The sequence below is a fragment of the Podarcis liolepis genome, assembly GCF_965112155.1.
Source record: "Podarcis liolepis genome assembly, chromosome: 4".
In the NCBI taxonomy this organism is placed as follows: domain Eukaryota; kingdom Metazoa; phylum Chordata; class Lepidosauria; order Squamata; family Lacertidae; genus Podarcis; species Podarcis liolepis.
This window is the reverse complement of record NC_139558.1, coordinates 16446412-16462280: the sequence shown is the minus strand read 5'-3', so window position 1 is coordinate 16462280 and position 15869 is coordinate 16446412. Positions and strand designations below refer to the sequence as shown.

Genomic DNA, 15869 nt, shown 5'->3' with positions numbered 1-15869 from the left:
GAAGGGGAAGGGTCCTTGAATCTGGCCAAATTGACTAAATATGGATTCCACCATGACCACAATATGTGGGTAGGTTTAGCTGAAATGGTAGCCAATGTTGCAAATAGGACCAATTGCCTTGTTTGCTCTCTCGGGCCAGATGATTCAGAGGGAGGTATGCCCTTATTACCGATACCATTAGATGCCATTGGTATGGTAAGCGAAATACCACACCAGACAGAAGTACAGAATTTTCCCGGATGGAACTCAACTAAACCATTACGAGTTATACCTGTACAAGGGGAATTCTGTGTACATAAATCATCAGATGCAGCTGATTCTACCATGATAGGCTCTTCTCATTGTCACTATACTTGGGATAATATTAAGAATACCTGGGCACACGATACTACCTATCGAACTCGGGATGCCTTGCCCTGTGCACCTCCTTTTATTCATGCATGGAAAGTGGTATGGAACATAACTGTGACAGAAAAAGGCAATCTAACATACTGCACTGTGAACTCTCTACCTCTTTTGCTATTTCGCCTTCTGTACTCCACGTACCAAAGACCTCAGACACGATGGTTGTGGTGGATATGTGGAGAATGGGCATACAAGAAACTCCCCTCCAAATGGAGTGGGACTTGTTTCCTGGGATGGGTATTACCACCAATGTGGATTATGCCTACTAATTTGGCCAAGCGTACACGAAGAAACGCTGATATTTCTCATATAGCAGGAGGAAGTACCCAAAGTTGGAGCGGTACTGATGATTGGCCACCAGAGCGCATTATAGCCTATTATGATCCTGCCTCCTGGAATCCTGGTGAGCTCATACAAGGGGCACGGGATCCTATTTATAATCTAAACAGAATAATTCGATTGCAAGCAGTAGTGGAACTTGTAACCAATGCAACGGCCCGGAGTTTGAGACTTATTGCACAACAGTTGGATGAAAGTAGAGCCGCCATTTTGCAGCTGAAAATGGGAATGGATTATGTACTTGCCAAGCAGGGAGGCCTATGTGGAGTCTTGAACTTGACAGGGAATGCCTGTTGCTTTAACATTTCAGATAATGGTGAGGCAATCCGTGTGTTGGCCACAAAAATGGAGAATATAGCACATGTCCCAGTACAAACATGGGAAGGATGGGATATGGGATGGCTCACCAATTGGTTACCTAATGTCACAGGACTCAAAGGGATACTATTGTCTTGCTTGTTTTTCTTGACAGTAGTGGTAATGGTTTTATGTATGATGCCATGTATCATTTCATGTTTTAGAAGTACAATTAGCAAGATGGTTTCAAATGAAACTCTACCTCATATCATGGCCCTATACAGAGCTTTACCTCAGGAATATGATGAAGGTCAAGCTATCAAGGACACTTGGGACGAAGGTCCTTGAGCTTGAAAGGGGGGAATGAGGCATCAGGCATAAGCCTGCATTTTATTAATGTTTGATCAGGACTTGTATATTAAAGAGGGCTTAGATTTTCAAAAGTAGATTTTCAAAAGTATTCATGCCAGGCAAGAAGGCTAGCTGCTTAAGAAAACACTGGCACTGTTTTCCTAGACAAGGGGCCCCTTTTGATTGATAGCAGAAAACAATTCTCAAAGTCGTAAAAGCTGAAATTACAGACTGAGTAATGACACTGACCCTACATGTTACGGAAGATAAAAAAAGGCAGAGATAAATATAATTAGGAATGGGCAAATAGTAAAATGATACCATGGGCCTCTTTTAAACCTTGAGCTGTATTTTCTAAGGCCAGAGGCAAATGGGAGAAAAAACATCTAGCTGACAGAGAAAGAGAGGCTTTTTGGGAAGTCTTTTTAAAGCATCTAGCTGGGAAGTCTTTTTAAAGCTGTTTCTTCCTTAAACAGATAATGGGAAAAGCAGCTTGCTGAAGGGGGGGGGATGTAAACTGAAGAGCCTTCTTCTGAAACTGTTTTAAACTGAGTTCTTTTTTTTCTTTCTCTCTCTACTTTAAAAAGGCCTTATTCCTTTTAAAAGGTTACCTATGATAATGTATGAAATATATTAGCTTAAATATATTGGCTTAAATGTAATTATGCAAAGGATTTAACAAATGCTAGAAGAGTTGTATTTATCCTGGAATTAAGTCAGCCACCAGTCCAGCCCCCTGCCAGACAAGAAGACGCCATCAAATGCTGTCCTGATATATTAGCTGTCAGACATTTGTTTAGAAACCTTCAAATGAAGGATATCTTTCAATGTTGATGTGAAACTCAAGATCCTTGACATATGTTTAAGATAAAAATTTAAGATTAACCATTTGTTTTAGAAGGCAATAGGGCAGGGAGGGCAAGAGGTGAGCTGGTAATTAAGATTCCTTGTTGAGACACATGTAAGATATATTACTACTTATTTGTCATTTATAGATGTAACAATATATAGCTGTTTGTGTTCCTTATAAGGACAGAAGGATATGGGTGTATCTTTTTGTGATTGGTTATAGCAATCAGCCAATAGGAAATCCAACCAGGCTGATTGGACAGAGGCAGCCCAAGGAGGAGCAAAGGGGGCTGGATTAAGGGAATATAAGTGCTGGCCATAATGGCAGGAGGGCAGGCCAGAGCTTGGTAACCATATACCACTGTGCCTCTCATTTATTTGTCTGACAAATAAATAATTATTTTAAATTCTCTATTGCTGCGTTGAATATTTCATTCCAGCTAAGCGTTAACCACAAGCAGGGTGCTACAAAATGGCAATCTGACCTTTGACATAAATGAGTTTCCCCTTCCTCCCCCCCCATTGTTGCACTAATAGATGTTATCACATAGAAATGATCAGGATAACACCACAGTTAAGGCAACTGAGGACAATATAGCTAATGCCAATCTTTGATATTGATCTGCCACCTTCTTATTGGCTTGGCATTAGGAAATAATAAACCGTTTAAATAAAGAGAAGCCATCAGTATAAATCAATCAACCTTTGTGATGCAAAAATATTTACAACTGTGAATGGCTTTTATGGAACACAGCATGTTTAGAGAAGGCCAGTCATAGGAATCACAAGCTCACTGCTGCCATTGACCCTTCAGTGACTGAAATGAAAACCTCTTTCTGGTTTCACAGAAACTCCAGAAGAGTTAAAGTTTGAGTAGTACTCAGTTGTGAGGAGTTCCAGGTTCTGGATTTCCCCACTGAACTAAGCTGATCATATTAATCAGTAGATAAATATAAGTAACTTCAACTTCTAAAGATAAAATTGCAGCGTGTTTTTTTCAAAAAACAATGTCAGTGCATTATTCCATTATATTATTTCTCTTATGTTCATGCCTTTTTGTCTTATTTACTTACCTATCACATTGTAAATTTGTATATTTGCAATTTTGCATGTAATAAGAATTTGCCAGTTTTGTTAAATGGGGTATGGATCTCACGTGTGTATAGGAAGACAGAACAGGTCTAACTGTGTCACAAGTTGCACAAAGTTACATAGGCATTAAGTAACTGCACAGTGGTACCTTGGGTTACATACGCTTCAGGTTACAGATGCTTCAGGTTACAGACTCCGCTAACCCAGAAATAGTACCTCAGGTTAAGAACTTTGCTTCAGGAAAAGAACAGAAATCGTGCAGCGGCAGCGCAGCGGCAGCAGAAGGCCCCCATTAGCTAAAGTGGTGCTTCAGGTTAAGAACAGTTTCAGGTTAAGAATGGACCGCTGGAACAAATTAAGTACGTAACCAGAGGTACCACTGTACTCCACAGGACTGCTAATTCCATTTCGCTCTGTGATGTCAAGTGCAGAATGCATAACTAATTGGCGATTTCCTCATGGTTTTGATGCTACTTGCACCTGTATGTGGGGGGTCTATATCCCTTTTGTACTTTAATACAACAATTGTACAAAAATATTAGATTATCTTTATTGAAAATGGTAGAAAACAGTATGTTTATGCTTCTATCCAGTTTGTATGAAGCTAAAATATGAATAAATATAGTGTCAACTTGGAAGAAACTAAATTTTAATCCTAGAAAGCCAGGATGGATGCTTTCAAAGGGTTCATTATATCATTTACAAAACACAAAAGATATCATAAGCATTACCCAATAAGATTCCTGATGAGACACTAAGATTATTGCAAGTGCTCATAAACAAATTAATCTATCAAATGAATTAATACTGGCATCAATACCATACTAACCAAGGTGGATTGAGGTGAGCACAGATAAAATGGTATCATGACTCTGCTCATATTAAAAATGTGATCATGACCTAGACCATAGATTAACTTCAAATGAAAAGGGCTCTCTTTTGGTACATGACAGTGAGGAGATTTCACCCCTCCCATATCCAAGAATCTCCTGAGGAGTCTGCTGATTCTCCAGAAAGGAGGCGTGTCCTGCTCTCTACTTATTCTGCTCCAGCACCACATCAAAGAGTCAGTCAGTCAGTGTGTCTGAGAGAGAGAGAGAGACGAGTGTTAGAGAGAGATTGTGTGTAGAGATAAGGTTGCTGCTAAGAGCAGCTGCAGACACTCAGTGCAGTGCAGCATTCATTTATGCTTAGACCTATTTAGCTCTGTATATAGTTGTATAATAGTTGTAGATAGAATAAAGAAGATATTCTACAGAGCTGCTCTCCGAGTTGTTTATATACTCTGCTAGACTCTGCTATACTCTGCTGTGCGACGACTGTCTTCTTGTGGGAGTGAATCCGGTGCTCACAACTCTAAGCTGTGAGTCCACAGCACTTTGACCTGTTCCTGTGCAGAAGGTGGTCTCTGGAAGTGCTACCCAGCTCGCCTAGCCCAGTCAGGGCTGAAGTGGATGAGTCCTGTTGGTGGCACTGGCTCAAGGGCGATGCTGACAGACAGGAGGGTAACAGGTAGCAAAACCATCTACTATGGTGGACATGAGGATGTGGAAAAGCTGGATTCTCTCCCCTCCCATAGTTGTTTGTTGTTTAACAATACAGAAAAGGAGCACAACTTTACAGGTTGAGAAGCTGTGGCCATTTTTAGGCTAAGGGACTTGTACAAGGGTCTGCAACCGCTTTCTGGTGAACCCATAAAATAAATGATTGATTGAGAGGACAGTAACATTCAGATGTGGGTGCACAGAGTTTGGCCCTTTACAACTTTTGAACCTTGGGTTCTGACAGTATCACAAGGGCTGGTGTAAGTTCCCCTGCATTTATTACTGGTTCACCCGGGGGCAAAAATCTGAATTTGCTCAAAGGTAAGACCTTTGGGCCATCAGGGATTTCCAGTTGTTCAAGCAACATTAGTCTGGTGTTAAGTTGGTGTGGTCAGGCACTGTTTGGCATTGTGTAGGAGACACTCGGGGGACTCTTTTGTGCAGGATTATACCCTTATTTTTTTAGTATTAAATGCAGTTTCTGTGAAAGTTAAATGAACTAAGCAAAAAGAATCAAGCCCAAGCTGAAGGAAAATGCTGTCTACCTGTCCTAAGATGATAAAAAGACAAGTAACACTTAAAATATAGTGAAAGCTAATTGTAAGCAAGCGATTGTGGCCTGTTTTAAAACAAATTTAAATTCAGGAATTTATAGCCTGTAGATTCACTTTAATCCAAGATATCAGGAATTTCATGGTACTTCGCTGCGAGACATTGATGTCTGACAAGGTTGTTCCAGAAAATGATGGTCTTTCATAAAGAAGATGTATACAGAATATGGAAGAAAGGTATTTTGTTGTATTGGAAAGCACTCCACATAAGTGAATTATTATTTTGCCTTTTACGAGAGGCTCATTGAAAATAAGGCCTTTGGGAATTCCCAGAATCTGATTCGTAAGACCTACATCTTCCAGGAGTATTTTCAGCAATATCAAAATGTGGCACTTTCCCTTGATTTTCCAGTAATGGTTGAGAGAATGTTAACCGATTCCAGGGAAGGGGAAAGCCCCACTCTGTGGGACAGGTCCTCACAGTCTTCTCAATGGCTCTCCATGGTCTCTCTTCCTCAGCCCCACACCCTACCCATTTACTTCTGTGTTGGCTTCTCTTCTTTCTTAGCCAGAATAAAAAGAAAGGGGGGGGGGAGCAACTAGTAGGTGCTGGGACCCTTGCACAGACTAAGACCCTGCCATGGAAGGGTGGTAGAGAAACATGAGCCCCACTTACTATAGTTCTAATCTACATTGCGTTTCCTGCACCTGAAATCCCATTTCCAAAAAAGGGACCCATTGAAATACAGTTGTACCTCGGGTTAAGTACTTAATTCATTCCGGAGGTCCGTTCTTAACCTGAAACTGTTCTTAACCTGAAGCACCACTTTAGCTAATGGGGCCTCCTGCTGCTGCCGCGCCGCCGCCACACGATTTCTGTTCTCATCCTGAAGCAAAGTTCTTAACCTGAAGCACTATTTCTGGGTTAGCAGAGTCTGTAACCTGAAGCGTATGCAACCTGAAGCGTATGTAACCCGAGGTACCACTGTATCCTGTTCTTCTTTTTCTTTTCTTTTCGGCAAAGCAAAATGCAGATGCAGGGCCCAAATCTGAAGATTGGGGCAGGGAGTTCAGCACCTTATACAAACATAAAATTGCAATGCAAATGCTAAACTTCATGATAAAATGCATTTTGGCCATCAGATGCCTAAAGGATAACAAACTCCCATATTTGTCTTTTCTTTCTTATCTTAGTAGGGGAAACTTTTCTGAATTTTCTTTTCTGTAACAACTCCCACCCTCTGCCAACATGCACACACATAGCCATATATCAGTATATCTTAATATCAGGAACTGTATACTAAAACATATTTTACCTTCAGCAGTAAGCAGCTAGATTTTTATTTTGTAATATAGCTGAAGCGATATGAGTCACTACAGGCGAGGGGGGAAAACCCCAACAACAATCAAAAGCCCAGTAGGCAACAGTGCCAGTCAGAGGAGAAGCTCATATTAATTAAAATGGTTGTCTCTTCATCCAATTTCCTGAGCTATGCCATATCTCTTATATCCACAACATGCAGCTTTCTTTGCTCATAGAACATGATCTGAAGATATTGCTGAACGGATATTACACCTGAATTTGTATGTGAACAGAAGAGGCTTGAATGTTTAGGAGCTGGCTTGGAAGGAGAGAGAAGGAATGGAAACAGTTTACGATGTCGGGAGGGGTAGTATTTTTTAAACGGGGAAACAAAGTACAGTGCCACACAGTTTGACAATGTCGTTGTCTATTGTGAGGGTGGAGGCAGCAGGAAAAACGGTACAGTAAGCCTACTTGTTTTATGTATGTGTTCGCAGCTTTGTGCTGGTGGGGCGGAAGTGGATAAATAAATGGAAAGTGGAGGAAACCCACTATCCGTTTATTTATTTCACCCCCACCCTCCCAGCTGTGGAAAGTTGCAATCGCAGGCTCACTCAGATTTGGAAAGGTACGCGAGGGCTCTGGCAGCATCCCAGAGCCCTCCCTCGAACCACTTTTCCAAAGCTGGGAAAATGAAGTGCTTACAGGCTTTTGGAAGATGGCAGAAAGACTCTGGGACACTGTCCCAGAAGCTTCAGGTCAAGATGGGACTCTGGGTGGTTTAATAAATAAATATATGTTGCTTTGCCTGGGAAGGGGTGTATCTAAAATAAGGCAGTCAAAACCAACTTCTGATTGCTAGAAAGGCACACACACAGAGGAAGCTGGATCTCACTGGGTCTACAGGACATCTTCTCTGTGAGAGCCACTCCCACCAGGTCCAGCCAGGTAAAGGGGCACAACCTATTTATAAGCTGGTTGCGTCCCCAGCCTGCTCTTTCTCTGATGCCTGCTATGCGATCTGTTCTCTTCAATGATTCATGTATGACTAGGGATGTAGGGCACGTTCTGAGTATGAGTCACAGCTCAGACTCTGATCCTAACCTAAACTATAATATATGTCTGCAACGACTTATTTTTAAGCGTGCCTCAAGACTGCTGTTGTGAAACTGCGTAAATCTATTCTTTACATATAAGAAGACTGTTCTGCGTGTTTATTGTTTCAAAGGGGAGGAAAGTGGGGAAAGACCAGGAAATCCAGCCTGCAATAAAGCATCCTGGATTACTTAAATTAAAAAGCTGAAGCTAGTTTATCAGCAGCGTCCTTATTTTTGCTGACAAAGAGATGTTCTCTGCTGAACTCACAAAATGTAAGGAAGGATAATATATAAGAAATATATCATCTCCTAGTTTCTATACACATCATTCCTGCACCCAGTTCTGGGGGTTCCTGGCTTTACACATTTTTGCGTTTACCCATGGACCCCTCGGAACTGAACCCTAGCATTAAGATGCAGCCTTACTGTACTGAAAAGTATTTTATACCTACTTCAAATCTGAAATACTTGTGGTGGGAGGGGAAGGTTATGCTGCACACTTATCTTCCCGCTGCTATCTTTGTTGATTTCCTTCGGCTCCCGAAGTGTGGATTAATACCTTCCTCTTAATGCTGCCCACCCTAGAGATCATAAATAACTCCAGCAAACTGGGAAGCGTTACTCTGCATGCAGAGGCATTTGCTCAAGGTAAAGAATGCCTTTGGACCGGTTCCTATTATGCATGTATAATCAATCCCCCTCTAGATGGTCAGGAAGCCATCTCTTTTAAAGTTAATTCTATGCAAATATGGAGAAGATTTAGATGCACTGAATGCTGTTTATTTTTCCTGACTTTATCTCTTTCGCAGCAGGAGTTTCAATTTGCCTCTTTTACCAGAAAGCACAAAATTGCCAAGAATGAGGCTGTGCGGGCTGGTTAGCATTGTGAGACTGCCCAACATTGAATGGATGGATAGAGGTTTTAAAGAAAAGAGAGAGAGAGAGCGGAGTCAATGGTTCTCCCTTCCACAGCTTGCCCCCCCCCCCATATTTGTGGCTTCCAATGGTTGTTAGTTTGCACAATAACTCATAGGAATAATGTGTTTTGTTTAAAAGAATGGACAAAGAACTCAGAACTCTTATCCCCAATACTTGGTTTAGGCTCAGATTTGGGACATAGCAATTAAAGCTATGAATTACATAGAAATGGCATCGGGTAGGAGAGGAATTATAAACTAGACTCCCCTTTCAAAGTTATAACTGACAGGTAAAACAAAATAATTGCTGCTGGAATCCTACATGACCTCTTTCAAGTTGTCGTTGTTGATTTGTTTGCATTTCTTTCTTTTTAGAGGAGTAGAGGAGGAAGCTTTTTTTTTTAAGAAAAAAAAAGTAAAAATATGCACAGAACCAGAGAATATTAGTATGTTGAACCTAGATTTGGTCAAACTTAATGCAACCCAAATGACTCATGAATAACTCCCAACTGATTTCTGCACTGAGCATCACTGGCAAAGCTATCCAAACCAGCATAAGTTAGGCCAGGGTAAATTCTGCTAGTGTAACCGAAACCCATTCCAAAGCCATTTATTGCCAGCTAAATCATCCCAAGACTGGCAGAGGGAAAACAAGCCTTTGACAAGGAGCGGCTAGGTTATATGAAGAAGCAGGACACAATTTGGAATAGGGGTGAGTCTTTTTCAGACCCGTCCTGGCTTCACCAGTCCCTCAGAATACTCCTTCTGTGGGATTTGCTGAGGTATATCCTATCCAACCCCTTACTGCGGGCTAGAGAAGGATCTCTGGTTGTGAGATGGCTGTCCTTAGTTTCTTGCCTCCAGTTATGTGCATTTTTGGACATTTGGTCTTAGAAAAGCAATTTTAAATCATGGACACCTTGGTTCTGAAAATTGTGTTGCCTGTATTGGTGTGAGTGATGGGTCCCATGTCACGGATTTCATTTGGTCCCAGTGCAAAGGAAAAGAGCTAAGATCGTCTCCCTTACTATAATGTCCAAACAAGATGTGATGGGGAAGAATAATGATAGGTTTGTAAGTACTCTTCCATAATTTTGCCAAGGAAAATTGTTCATGGCCTAATGCCATTAGCCTCTATTGTAGATGGAGATCCTTCATGAAAGGCATTCAGGACCAGAAAACAAATCTGTACTGAGATACACACATAACCATTTTTACTACTGGAACTTCTCTGAATCTGACTTCAGGAAGAACGTGTTTTAACCGCAGTGTGTCCTGGAAGAGACACCCTGCATTGGGAAAGAAGGGAACTGAGTTCCCTCCCATTTTCCACTTTCCTGGTGTTCCAAAGGACCAGTACCCTGGAGTTATGATTTGTCTTGTTGTCAGGATTCTAACTGGACTGTAACTGACCTAAGAATTCTGCAGAGCAGTTGCTGCTGTGGCCAGCTGCTCAGGAGAACCTCAGCTTAGTGGCCAGCAGCTCAGTCTTCTGAGGCTCAGGAGCACCTAGGAAATACCTGCTCTATTCCTGACATGCTAGACTATAGCTGAAGAACACATTTCACATAAGTTTATGGATTAAACCTTCCTCACTAAAGTGTGTTTATGCTCTGCTGAAAAGGATGATAGCTGCAGGAGCAGGTAGCAAAACAGCGAAATCAGGAGCAGATTCCCACCCACAAGAACTGCTTAGGTGATGGCCATTTTCACAGGAACAATGCCACAGTATATGAAACCACTAGCCATGTGCTGGAAGAAAGTCTATGTATGTCAGCTGCTTCTTTGGAGCAGAAGTCTATACCTAACCAGGGCATGGGAGAAAGCAGGGGAACTCGTTTCTTTGACTGCCTCTTTCTGTGCATGGAAGGAAGAATGCAAGAGGGAGGGTGTCCTTCAATTACTCTGCGTGCTTGTTATTCCCTCCCTCCTCACTGCATGCTGTCTTCTCTTTTGTTTCCAGGATGCCTGTCATTGTCTACCTGGAGCGTCTCCTCTCCAACCCCTCTCCCCCCGCGGGTGAGAGAAGGATCTCTGTGGTGAGATGGCTGTCCTTAGTTTCTTGCCTCCAGTTGTGTGCATTTCTGACTGGTATCTTTGCTCGGATTATGTGCATTGCATCGACAGCCAGTGTGAACTGGAGAGTGCGGTGTGTAGAAAAGGGAATAGGCTCTGGAACCGTCTTGGTTGGAGTCTGGACTGTCTATTTTTGGAGAGACCCTTATGACGACGACCACTCTTTTTCTGAAGATCTTTAGATGTGAAGATCTGGAAAACCTAAATTCAACCCTCCCTCCCAAAGGAAATTTCTACTGCTCGGGAATTAATAGCAATAACTTCCCTTATGAGTTCACTGGCCATAAGAGCAAAAGCATTATCATTGGGCAGTGCCTTCAAGCCCAAAAGAAATATGGGTTTTATCCCAAGCTTTTTTATTCTTGGAGCTTTCCTGAACTTTTCTGCAGGGATACTTGTCCTACTTTCTGTTAGATGGAACATGTCTGCTGTCTTGCAAAATGGGGAAATCCACTTCCCAGAAACTTTTGAATTTCCTAAAATTCCCAGCGAGTGGCATATCAGACCTTCTATTTATATAGGGTATATCACTGTGGGTTTCCAGCTGCATCATTTGTTGCTAGGGAGAGGTTTTCTTCAAGACCACAGAAACAGAAACATGTCGGATAGAAACTGTAGTGGTTGTTACCCCAGAAAGTGCGGTAGAAAGCAGCCATGGTTTTGGAACGCTTTGGTTTTGGAACCACTTTGGAAAGACGTCTACTGCTGTATCACCAGCTGAGACAGGATGAGGCACTTAAGCGCTAAACTCAGCCAACTCAGCCAGAGACTATGCTCATCCTAATGGATTTTCTGTATATAAAGGGAGAGAGACCATCTTAGACCATTCATGAATGTGATTCCTTCATTGAGTTTGGTGCCTGCTTCATCTGCTTCTCGGCATCTCTCTGAAATGCAGCAGTTGCTGGTAGCAGCAAAACCAACCTTCAGTTGAATCCCGCTATGCAGATATGTCACTGCCAGCTATTGATCTAGTAAGATACTGGCTGAGATCCACTTTAATTTGCTGCTTCCATTTTTACTTGCTAAGGGACTGCCTTTTTTTTTTTTTTTGCTTAGCATGCTAGAAAATAAACTCGTTGCTAATTATAGCAGTTCTTTTAATTCATAATACAACCACTAAAGCCAGAACTCCAATTGCAGTTCCTTGTATAAAGTTGGATCATATATTTTGTGAATACCATTAGGCGGTTGTCCTCTTAAGCTACAGAGTTCTTACCTTTTTTCCTGTCAGAAAATGAAATGCTGCATCCAAACAATCACATATTTAGAATGCAGTTTTTAATATATTTTTTCTTTTTTTTTTCTTTTTTGAAGAACACAGTAGGTGCAAGATGTGTCAGAATATCATTTCAGTTTTAGGGGATGAAGATAATTAATATTTGAACATGGGCATTATTTTAAATGATGTTTACAGACTATTTGAGCAGAATATATTTGTAGATATTCTTTTTACAGCGGAAAAGAAGGTTTAGACAAAACTGAATTTGGACAGACTCTAATGATGTGGATTAGTTTAGGATTAAGGACAAGTAACGATGAATATTTATCAGGAAGAAACATTTTATTAAGTGACACTAATTAAGGTAAAATTACAACTTCCTATACACTTCAGCATAACTCTTAGGGAAAACAAATGTATTAGTCAATAATGAATTATTTATTACTCGAAAGGAAGAACAAAATTGTAATAAGGATTAGGTCTCTTTTAATTAGACACCCCCCCTTACTTTAGGTGTGTGTGTGTTAAGATAATTCTGGCTTTCTGCACACTGTAACCCAAATCTCCTAAAGTGTGAATATTAAATCTGCTTGTTGTAATAGTCCTCCCTGACTTCATGGGTGTTGTCAGGGAACTGCCATCGCAGTCAGGAGTGGTGGAAGGGCTTCCGAGCGATGCCGGAGAAGGTCCCAGCAGGAAAAGAGAGGACTCAGTGACCGGGGAAGGAAATCAGTGTTACACCAGGGAGAAAGGTGGGCAGAGACGGGTTTCGGAGGGATGGCTCCAGGACTCTTCGCCAGAGACCAGCGGGGAGAGCATTGGTCCTCCACTGCCCACACCCACCCTGCGCAGAAGACTTCCGCGCAGGGAGGCTAGGCGGAGACTATCCGTCAAGGAACTTTTATGTTGGAAGAAGTTCAGGAAACGCCCACTGACGGATTCTGCCAGTGACTGAGACAGACGCGGAATCAGGACTGTCCAGCCAGGGAAAGGTTTATCCAGGCAACCTCACCGAGAGTGGCGGCAACTTACGCACGAGCAACCCCCAATTCCCATTACAGGTGTGTAGAAGAGTAGTTCTGTTTCTGGAGCAATTATATTTTTGCCTTAAAGCACAACATTAGCAGGATAAGTCACACCCCTTAGTTCAATGGGACTTACCCTTACAGAGGCCTGAATACTTATTTGTGGCTAGGCTGGACTGATAGGAGCCAACTCCTAGGGGCTGAGACCCCTTCAGCCCCTCCAATAAAATATCTGAGGGGCTGAGCACACTTCCCAAATGATGATAGGCATACCTGCCGTTCTTTCTTTCCCACGCTTGATTTTCGTTTCCCAACGAGCCCTATAAACAAGCTTGTAAAAGGGCTGATCAGGTAAAATCCTCCTACATCAACAAGGAGATGAGGATGTGGGCAGGGGCCGAGAACCCCTCTTTGGATTCCAAGACCTAGCCATCCTCTGAAACCCACACTTCTTTGAATTTTGCAATTCTGCTATCCAGATGAGCAATGCAAAATGTGTTTACTAGGACCAAATGTGCAGAAAAAGGCATTGATGGAAATCAAAGAAGAAGCTGCATTTCTGTTGCTGTTTACTACTGGATTCTAATGGATTATTGAATATTGCTTTGTTTGATATGTTATTTATTTTTTAATGCCTTTTTGTATAGGATCTGATTGTAACTTTTAATGTTTCATTATTATTTTTATGTGTGTTGGAAGCCTCCAGAGTGGCTGGGGCAACCCAGCCAGATGAGTGGGATATAAATAAAATGTGGTGGTGGTGATTGTGTGGTTGCTGTTGTTGTTGTTGTTGCTGCTGTTACATCATTTCTTATGGCCCTGCGATTGGAGCTAGAAGGGGTGGGTGTGGGAGTGTCGATTGAGAAGGGAAATGCAGGCACTTGAGTGTTCCAAACAAGAAGAGGAAACTAGACTTTGCATTCTCTGGCTACTTCTGTAAAGTGTGTGTCTAATGCATGTACTTCCAACAGCAAGAGAAGCTCCCATTGACAGTCCCAGCTGTTCCTCTCTGTTATATCTCTCCTAGGCTTGCAGTTTCAACCACACGTTGTAAGAGCATGGGAGGAGAGGGGGAGAGATATTGTCCAGAACTTTGCCATGTTTGGGGCTGGTTGTGGGAAGCATATGACTCCCTGCCTAGAAAAGGTCCACAGGCTACTGGCCTGTTTGGGGGCATAATTCTATGTTCTGATTACGACTATAAAGCTTTGCAACAGCTTAGTTCCAAGCTATATGAAAAACCATGTTCCCTCATACAAAACTTCCTAGGTTTTGAGAACTTTGGGGGAGACCGTTCTCGTGAGCACATTGGGTGGGGACACAGAAGAGGGCCTTCTTTGTGCCTGCTTGCAGACTTTGGAATTCTCTTTCTAGAGAAGCTAGACTGGCTCCTTTTCCTTGCTGTCCTTGTGTCAGGAGGTGAAAACTTACTTGTTCCAACAGGTTTTTGGGAATAGACTGCTTTTAATTAAAGGGATGGTGCCATGCTGTTTTTATTGTAATTATTACAGACTTTACATATCTACACCCTTGTGCAAATTAATTGAAACAAAGCATGTTTTCTATGCCACATCGATCAGTCTGTCAAGCACCCAAAAAGAAGATGTTATGGGGATGCTTCAGTTATTATGGTGTCCTTCTATGGTCCAGCCAATAGAAGGAATGATGCGCTCACCACAATATATTGAGGTTCTATGAAAGAGAGTTATTCCAGAGCTGGAAAAGAGATATCCTGATGGTACTGGGATATTGCATATGTCACACATCAAAAGGGGTGAATAAATTCATGACAGAGCAGCAAATACAGGTACTTGATTGGCCAGGGAATTCCCCGGATGTAAATCCCATTGAGAATTTGTGGGCTATATGCAGAAGTCGTCTCCATGCTGTAGACTGTATGACTATGGAGAAGCTCATTCAGGCGCTGATACAAGTGTGGTACTGGGATCCGAAAATCAACAGTGACTGTTCGAAGCTAGTAGACTCCATGCCAAACCATGTTCAAATGCTGCTTAAAAATAGCAGAGGTCATATCCGTTACTAATGTACATATATGTGAGTTTTGTACAATAAACTACTGTACTAAATTCATTGTTTGTTTCAATTAATTTGCACAAGGATGTATATAGTTTTCAATCTATCAATGTTTAGTTTCATTTTAACGATTGCTTTTTCTATGTTTTTAACCATTCTTGTTTTTATCTCTAAGTCACCTTGAGTCACATCAGGAAAAAAGGAAGGGTACAAATAAAAGCCACACACTTAAGCACATAATATCCTGCTGGATCAGGCCAGTGGACCATTTAGTCCAGCATCTTGTTTTCACAATGGCCATGAAAGTTTACGTAGGGTTGAAGACCTGTGTGAACATGGTCCTCTTACCATCTGCAACATTGAGGGTTCTCTGACAGATGCTCTGTGTTTTCTAGGTGGATGTATAAACATTGATCATGGGACAAAACAGAAAGTGGTAGATATCAGTACATAAAATATTTGATAACAGAACTCAAATATTACAATAGACAAAAGGCAGGCTAACCAAAATCAGTTGTCATTACATTGATCAAAATAGCAATTTAGAGCATGGGATTCAATAAAGATAGAACAAGATTTAGGTAATGCTGGTGTATTATTTCTTGACATCTGTTAATAAATGAAAAACCAGCCTTCTGAACATCTGACACATTTTCCTTAACAGCAGCAGCTGGGGAAGGAACTTGAGACATTATTAAGAAATTCAAGTTTTTGGATTGAAGAATGTGACATTTTTATGGATATAATGAGAGGCAGACCAGTACATG

The 15869-nt window shown here is 41.6% G+C and overlaps 1 long non-coding RNA gene across 1 annotated transcript; it reads left to right on the top strand.

Annotated features, from left to right (window-relative positions):
* Positions 1-12533: 12533 nt before the first annotated feature.
* On the top strand, positions 12534-13830 carry LOC310705527. Its single transcript, XR_014525367.1, has 2 exons — positions 12534-12663; positions 13105-13830. It is a non-coding gene; the product is annotated as an uncharacterized lncRNA (long non-coding RNA).
* Positions 13831-15869: the final 2039 nt, after the last annotated feature.